This window comes from Zeus faber (genome assembly GCF_960531495.2).
Source record: "Zeus faber genome assembly, chromosome: 1".
In the NCBI taxonomy this organism is placed as follows: domain Eukaryota; kingdom Metazoa; phylum Chordata; class Actinopteri; order Zeiformes; family Zeidae; genus Zeus; species Zeus faber.
The window spans coordinates 65,091,229-65,099,789 of record NC_137193.1 but is presented as its reverse complement, the minus strand read 5'-3'; positions in this window follow the sequence as shown (position 1 = coordinate 65,099,789).

Below are 8,561 nucleotides of genomic sequence, written 5' to 3'. Positions count from 1 at the left end.
CCCCTGCTCTAGATTGATTCAATCTTTAAGCTTACTCAGATCTTCCCTGATCGGAACAATATCTCAGTGAGTCGTCACCTTCACTTTTCGGGAATCTTGTGTTGCCTTTGCTGGACCTGTCCAGACGACTCCTTGTTGGATATCTTACGGCCGGTCTCTGACTGCCGCTGGGCACACAACCTGGACATGAAGAGAGTCTCATCATCGTCGCCAGATTGTTGGATAAATTATCCTAGGTGGTCGGTGAGGTTAATCTGCCCGCTACAGGAAAACAAAACTGAGAGTATTAAAGATATTTATTCTGCAAAATAAAGAGAAAGATACCGTCATGCTTCAAAGCAGTGTTCTGATCAGTCTACCCCTATTACTGACGAAGAGGGCTTTATACCAAAGAGAGGTTGTGTGTCAGGTGTCATTTACAACTCTGATCCTCAGTCATATCCCTGGGTGTTCCCCCAAACAGTGATTTAACAGTCAAACTTCGGTCACAGACACAATCCTACTGTACCATAAAACAAACACACAACGCTCTTTTAAGTCCCTCTTGTCCTTATCCTTATCTCCACACAAGGTTAAGTGAAGGATGGAATGTGGTCTGGTTTTTCCAATACTACAACTGAAATGTTTTAGACAGTTTTTACACACAGACACACACAGACAATTTTTTTGTCTCTTTATATTAACTCTGAGTGACTCATAAAAACCCATAGACAATGAGTTTTATAACTAAGTAACATACAAAAGGCTATTGTCCTGTATAAAACATGTAAAACCTCATTCAAATAGTTGATCATGTGCATTTTTCTCTCACAGCCTACATACGTGCAACTGCGGCTCTAGCGCATGCCACTGTGATTGCACTGACGTTTCACCTTCTGGACTTGATAGACCTGCTGGCTAATTTAAGGGTCTTATTGGCCCGACTTAATGGCCTTGTTGGCCGACTTGAAGGACCTGCTGGATGCGTTGCCAAGCCCGCTTTGCGCACTCAAAGTTGTACTGCCACTGCGGTCCAGGCCTTTTGCCCGTTCCTCCAAGCCTGGCTGTCTGTTTGGGCCCACGAGTTCTGTGGAGCCTCAGCCTTCCGAGGGGTCTGAGGGTTCCGTGGGCCCTGGGTGTTCTGACATCATTGCTCTCAGCAATGCCTTGAGGTGAGGCCAATCTTTTTACTCTTAAGCCCTCACCACATGTAGCTGTACTTGGCTATACAGCGAGCTAAACACTCTTGCAATAAGTACCCAGAGACAGGAGCGCACTTTTGGTATCGTTAATGAAAGCGGTGTAAAACTGTGGAACAGTAGAGAAATATGCAGAAAAACGATCAATCTCTATGCAGATGTAGATATGTGTTAATACGTTGTCATAGCTCCCACATTGTATACATACAACAATAACATGAATTATCTCACAAATTGTGCTTTCTCAAGGGCAGTGAAGAGGCTGATGGAAGAGATGTTAATCCGGGTCTGGGACATGATCAGATTGGCTGAGTGTGCCTTGATCTGTTTATGCCTGTTCTGATTTTACTATTATATTATTATACTATCATCCAAATGCTATGATGTTGCAATACTGACTGCGCGGGGGGCGCACCGGGAGGCAGAACAACCGTGTTTTGGTTGCATCTAAATTTTTTAGTATGGCTTTTAAGTTGGTTTTTAACTGTATTTCTGTGTTTGTATTGGAACTGATTTTTTTAATCTGGCTTTTAAATCAGTTTTGAAACTGTATTTCTGTATCAGGATTGGGTCTGAATTTTTGGGACACATCATCAGTAGTGGACCCCAGGACCATGAGGTGTTTGACCATTATCACTAGACACCCTCGCCTGAGGAAGGCCCTCCCGTGGTTGATCAAGCCTCGGAGTGTGTCCCATAGCCAATTGGAGTTCAATTTGGGTTATGCTCGATTGTGGGTAGGCAAAGAGTTTTGCTAAGCATTAATTTAGAATGATTTATGTTAAGAGTTTTGCTAAACATTAATTTTGAATGACCAATTTACTAATGCTTCATGCAATTATGCATGTCAAGGTTGGTATGGTAAATTAAAAAAAAAAAATAAAAGGTTACGTTTAATAGGTAAGTATTTAGAGGTGTCTTGTGTTCCTACTTTGTGTCAGGGTCTTCTGTAGGTTCAGAATGAAGTTAGCTCCTCGGCACATCTGAATTTATGGGGCATAGCTCCACCCATTTTTTGGAATAAACTCCTTTTATTTTCTTTGTTTTCTTCCAATAAAAATCCTAATTGGTTTTAACCAATTGGGGATGGGGGGATGGGTTTTAACCAACTTCATCTTTCATTTTCATAAACGTCCTTTACTTACTCAACTTACTACGCCGGATCGAGCTGTACACTCTACCTTCATCCACTCCCTCATTTTCATGAGGGAAAGGAGGATAGAAGAGAGAAGATAGAAGATAACGTATTGTCAGACGATTTAAAATGCTGAAAAGGCGGTTAGGTTAAAAGCTTGTATGTGCGCCCCACACTGTGTTGGTGTGGGGCGTGGTTGTGTGTTTGGGCGCCGCGCCCCTGCATCGATCTGGTCGCGATTCGCCTATCTCTCCCAGTGCCAAAACTTATATTCACAAATACACCACACAATAGGCCTAGGGCTTGCGGGATGGGTGGGGTGCAAGCTATATAGGTGGGGATGCAGCGGGCAGCTGCCATCTTGCCTGTCACGCTCCTGCCCCAGCGTGCTTCTCGTCCGTTACGAAATGTTAATCCGACTCATATTGGCTTAGAATGCATACACTCGCACACGAATCCTACTCCAAGCAACACTCCACCAGACCAGGGTCTGCGGGGCAGGAGGGGTGTGAGTGATTCAGGGTCGACTTGCCTGAAGGACTTGCATCCCCAACCCCGCAATTTTGACTGCAATAGGCAACAGTACACATTTAGCACTGGGGTTTTCCGGGATGGACAGACAGGCGGTCCTATCACACACACACACACATGCACACACCACCACACCTTCTTTGAATGCACCCCAGCAGCCTTCTGGTTGCATTACTCTCCTTTTCTCCCTCATTTACTGCCATAACTATGACAGGAAGAGGCCAGGTGACCATTTGTCATTCCAGTTTTCCTGGACCTAATCAACTGTTTTTCATTACATGTTGTCGTCCAATGTTAATTTTTTTGTGTAAATGTTTTCAGGTTCTATGTTTAATTGTCTCACCGGCCATGATTCTCTCCCTCTTGGGGTAGTGATCAGTTGTTTATAGACCCAAACATGATAAATAGTTTTCCAAAGAGGGGGGTTGGTGGTGGTTCTCTTTGACCAAAAACTGTGCTCTTGTCATCCTACAGGTCATCCACTGGACAGAATTATTGCAGCAGTTCTTGATGATTTAAGAATTAATAAAGTGTTGCATTGCAGGTGGAGAACTTGAGCTACACTTGCGGACTAACTCCGTCCTAGATGCAATGGCATGCAAATACTCTTTGTTGTATGCCCAGCATGCTGACAGGATGGGTTGAAAATAAATAAATAAAAAATAAAATCTCCACGAATTACTCTGTGTGGCAGGATCAGACAAAAGGTCAAACATGTATTTGTCGAGTTAAAAAACGCATTTTCAGCCCATTTAAACGTCGAAAAGGCGGATCGGTTAAACGCTACAGTCATTACTCTGTGTGACAGTGTCAGGCAGTTTAAATACTATGATGAACTAGTATGTGCTGCTAAAGTGTTGTTTGTCAAACAGTTGTAGGTCCTTCTAACATTTATTTTTCGAGTAATGATTATTTTTATCAACGTCTGCACATGTGGGAAAAAACGCATTTTCAGCCGATTTAAACGCCGAAAAGGCGGATCGGTTAAACGCTACAGTCATTACTCTGTGCGACAGTGTCAGACAGTTTAAATACTATGATGAACTAGTATGTGCTGCTAAAGTGTTGTCTGTCAACGAGTTTTAGGCTCATATAAAATGTATTTTTCGAGTTATGAGTATTTTCAGAATTTTGGACGGTTTGCTGCCTTGCTGAATTAGAGAAACACCGAACCAATGTCTCTTTATAGGTGAATGATTCAGAATGCTGCAGTACACCATATAATTTTAATTAATATGAGGAACAATTATGTGCTTAAGTCTTTCTCAAAGACAGTTTAAATACAATGATAAACTAGTATGTGCTGCTAAAGTGTTGTTTGTCAACCAGTTTTAGGCCCATATAAAATGTATTTCTCGAGTTATGATCATTTTCATCAAAGTCTACACATGTGGGAAAAAACGCATTTTCAGCCGATTTAAACGTCGATTTGGCGGAACGGTTAAACGCTTCAGCCATTACTATGTGACAGTGTCAGACAGTTTAAATACAATGATAAACTAGTATGTGCTGCTAAAGTGTTGTTTTTCAAACAGTTTTAGGCCCATTTAAAATGTATTTTTCGAGTTATGATCATGTTCAGAACTTTGGACGATTTGCTGTCTAGCTGAATTAGAGAAACACCGAACAATTGTCTCTTTGTAGGTGCATGATTTTGAATGCTGCAGTACACCATATAACTTTAATTAATATGAGGAACAATTATGTGCTTCTTAAGTCTTTCCTAAAGACAGTTTAAATACAATGATAAACTAGTATGTGCTGCTAAAGTCTTGTTTGTCAACCAGTTTTAGGCCCAAATAAAATGTATTTTTCGAGTTCTGATAATTTTCATCAAAGTCTACACGTGAGAAAAAACGCATTTTCAGCCGATTTAAACGTCGAAAAGGCGAATCGGTTGAACGCTTCAGTCATTACTCTATGTGACAGTGTCAGAAAGTGTAAATACAATGATAAACTAGTATGTGCTGCTAATGTGTTGTTTGCCAACCAGTTTTAGGCCCATATAAAATATATTTTTCGAGTTATGATCATTTTCCGAACTTTGGACCGTTTGCTGTCTAGCTGAATTAGAGAAACACCGAACCATTGTCTCTTCGTAGGCGCATGATTTAGAATGCTGCAGTACACCATATAACTTTAATGAATATGAGGAACTATTATGTGCTTCTTAAGTCTTTCTCAAAGACAGTTTAAATACAATGATAAACTAGTATGTGCTGCTAAAGTCTTGTTTGTCAACCAGTTTTAGGCCCATATAAAATGTATTTTTCGAGTTCTGATAATTTTCATCAAAGTCTACACGTGGGAAAAAACGCATTTTCAGTCGATTTAAACGTCGACAAGGCGAATCGGTTAAACGCTTAAGTCATTACTCCATGTGACAGTGTCAGACAGTTTAAATACAATGATAAACTAGTATGTGCTGCTAAAGTCTTGTTTGTCAACCAGTTTTAGGCCCAAATAAAATGTATTTTTCGAGTTCTGATAATTTTCATCAAAGTCTACACGTGAGAAAAAACGCATTTTCAGCCGATTTAAACGTCGAAAAGGCGAATCGTTTGAACGCTTCAGTCATTACTCTATGTGACAGTGTCAGTCAGTTTAAATACAATGATGAACTAGTATGTGCTGCTAAAGTCTTGTTTGTCAACCAGTTTTAGGCCCATATAAAATGTATTTTTCGAGTTCAGATAATTTTCATCAAAGTCTACACGTGGGAAAAAACGCATTTTCAGTCGATTTAAACGTCGATTTGGCGGAACGGTTAAACACTTCAATCATTACTCTATGTGACAGTGTCAGACAGTTTAAATACAATGATAAACTAGTATGTGCTGCTAAAGTCTTGTTTGTCAACCAGTTTTAGGCCCAAATAAAATGTATTTTTCGAGTTCTGATAATTTTCCGAACTTTGGACCGTTTGCTGTCAAGCTGAATTAGAGAAACACCGAACCATTGTCTCTTTGTTGGTGAATGATTCAGAATGCTGCAGTACACCATATAACTTTAATTAATATGAGGAACAATTATTTTGCTTCTTAAGTCTTTCTCAAAGACAGTTTAAATACAATGATAAACTAGTATGTGCTGCTAAAGTGTTGTTTGTCAACCAGTTTTAGGCCCATATAAAATGTATTTTTCGAGTTATGATAATTTTCATCAAAGTCTACACATGTGGGAAAAAACGCATTTTCAGCCGATTTAAACGTTGAAAAGGCGGATCGGTTAAACGCTTCAGCCATTACTCTGTGACAGTGTCAGACAGTTTAAATACAATGATAAACTAGTATGTGCTACTAAAGTCTTGTTTGTCAACCAGTTTTAGGCCCATATAAAATGTATTTTTCGAGTTCTGATAATTTTCATCAAAGTCTACACGTGGGAAAAAACGCATTTTCAGCCGATTTTAACGTCGATTGGCGGAACGGTTAAACGCTTCAGTCATTACTCTATGTGACAGTGTCAGACAGTTTAAATACAATGATAAACTAGTATGTGCTGCTAAAGTGTTGTTTGCCAACCAGTTTTAGGCCCATATAAAATGTATTTTTCGAGTTATGATCATTTTCCGAACTTTGGACCGTTTGCTGTCTAGCTGAATTAGAGAAACACCGAACCATTGTCTCTTTGTAGGCGCATGATTTAGAATGCTGCAGTACAGCATAGAAATTTAATTAATATGATGAACTATTATGTGCTTCTTAAGTTTTTCTCACAGAGTTCTAGGCCCATCTAACATGTATTTGTGGAGTTATGATCATTTTCAGAACTTTGGACGATTTGCTGTCGAGCTGAATTAGAGAAACACCGAACCATTGTCTCTTTGTAGGTGAATGATTCAGAATGCTGCAGTACACCATATAACTTTAATTAATATGAGGAACAATTATTTTGCTTCTTAAGTCTTTCTCAAAGACAGTTTAAATACAATGATGAACTAGTATGTGCTGCTTATGTCTTGTTTGTCAACCAGTTTTAGGCCCATATAAAATGTATTTTTCGAGTTCTGATAATTTTCATCAAAGTCTACACATGTGGGAAAAAATGCATTTTCAGCTGATTTTAACGTCGATTTGGTGGAACGGTTAAACGCTTCAGTCATTACTCTATGTGACAGTGTCAGACAGTTTAAATACAATGATAAACTAGTATGTGCTGCTAAAGTGTTGTATGTCAAACAGTTTTAGGTCCATATAAAATGTATTTTTCGAGTTATGATCATTTTCAGAACTTTGGACGATTTGCTGTCTAGCTGAATTAGAGAAACACCGAACAATTGTCTCTTTGTAGGTGCATGATTTTGAATGCTGCAGTACACCATATAACTTTAATTAATATGATGAACTATTATGTGCTTCTTAAGTGTTTCTCACAGAGTTCTAGGCCCATCTAACATGTATTTGTGGAGTTATGATCATATTCAGAACTTTGGACGATTTGCTGTCTAGCTGAATTAGAGAAACACCGAACAATTGTTTCTTTGTAGGTGCATGATTCAGTATACTGCAGTACAGCATAGAAATTTAATTAATATGATGAACTATTATGTGCTTCTTAAGTGTTTCTCACAGAGTTCTAGGCCCATCTAACATGTATTTGTGGAGTTATGATCATATTCAGATCTTTGGACGATTTGCTGTCGAGCTGAATTAGAGAAACACCGAACCATTGTCTCTTTGTAGGTGAATGATTCAGAATGCTGCAGTACACCATATAACTTTAATTAATATGAGGAACAATTATTTTGCTTCTTAAGTCTTTCTCAAAGACAGTTTAAATACAATGATAAACTAGTATGTGCAGCTAAAGTCTTGTTTGTCAACCAGTTTTAGGCCCATATAAAATGTATTTTTCGAGTTATGATCATTTTCCGAACTTTGGACCGTTTGCTGTCTAGCTGAATTAGAGAAACACCGAACCATTATCTCTTTGTAGGCGCATGATTTAGAATGCTGCAGTACACCATATAACTTTAATGAATATGAGGAACTATTATGTGCTTCTTAAGTCTTTCTCAAAGACAGTTTAAATACAATGATAAACTAGTATGTGCTGCTAAAGTCTTGTTTGTCAACCAGTTTTAGGCCCATATAAAATGTATTTTTCGAGTTCTGATAATTTTCATCAAAGTCTACACATGTGGGAAAAAACGCGTTTTCAGTCGATTTAAACGTCGAAAAGGCGAATCGGTTAAACGCTTCAGTCATTACTCCATGTGACAGTGTCAGACAGTTTAAATACAATGATGAACTAGTATGTGCTGCTAAAGTGTTGTTTGTCAACCAGTTTTAGGCCCATATAAAATGTATTTTTCGAGTTCTGATAATTTTCATCAAAGTCTACACGTGGGAAAAAACACATTTTCAGCCGATTTTAACGTCGATTTGGCGGAACGGTTAAACGCTTCAGTCATTACTCTATGTGACAGTGTCAGACAGTTTAAATACAATGATAAACTAGTATGTGCTGCTAAAGTGTTGTTTGTCAAACAGTTTTAGGTCCATATAAAATGTATTTTTCGAGTTATGATCATTTTCAGAACTTTGGACGATTTGCTGTCTAGCTGAATTAGAGAAACACCGAACAATTGTCTCTTTGTAGGTGCATGATTTTGAATGCTGCAGTACACCATATAACTTTAATTAATATGAGGAACAATTATGTGCTTCTTAAGTCTTTCTCAAAGACAGTTTAAATACAATGATAAACTAGTA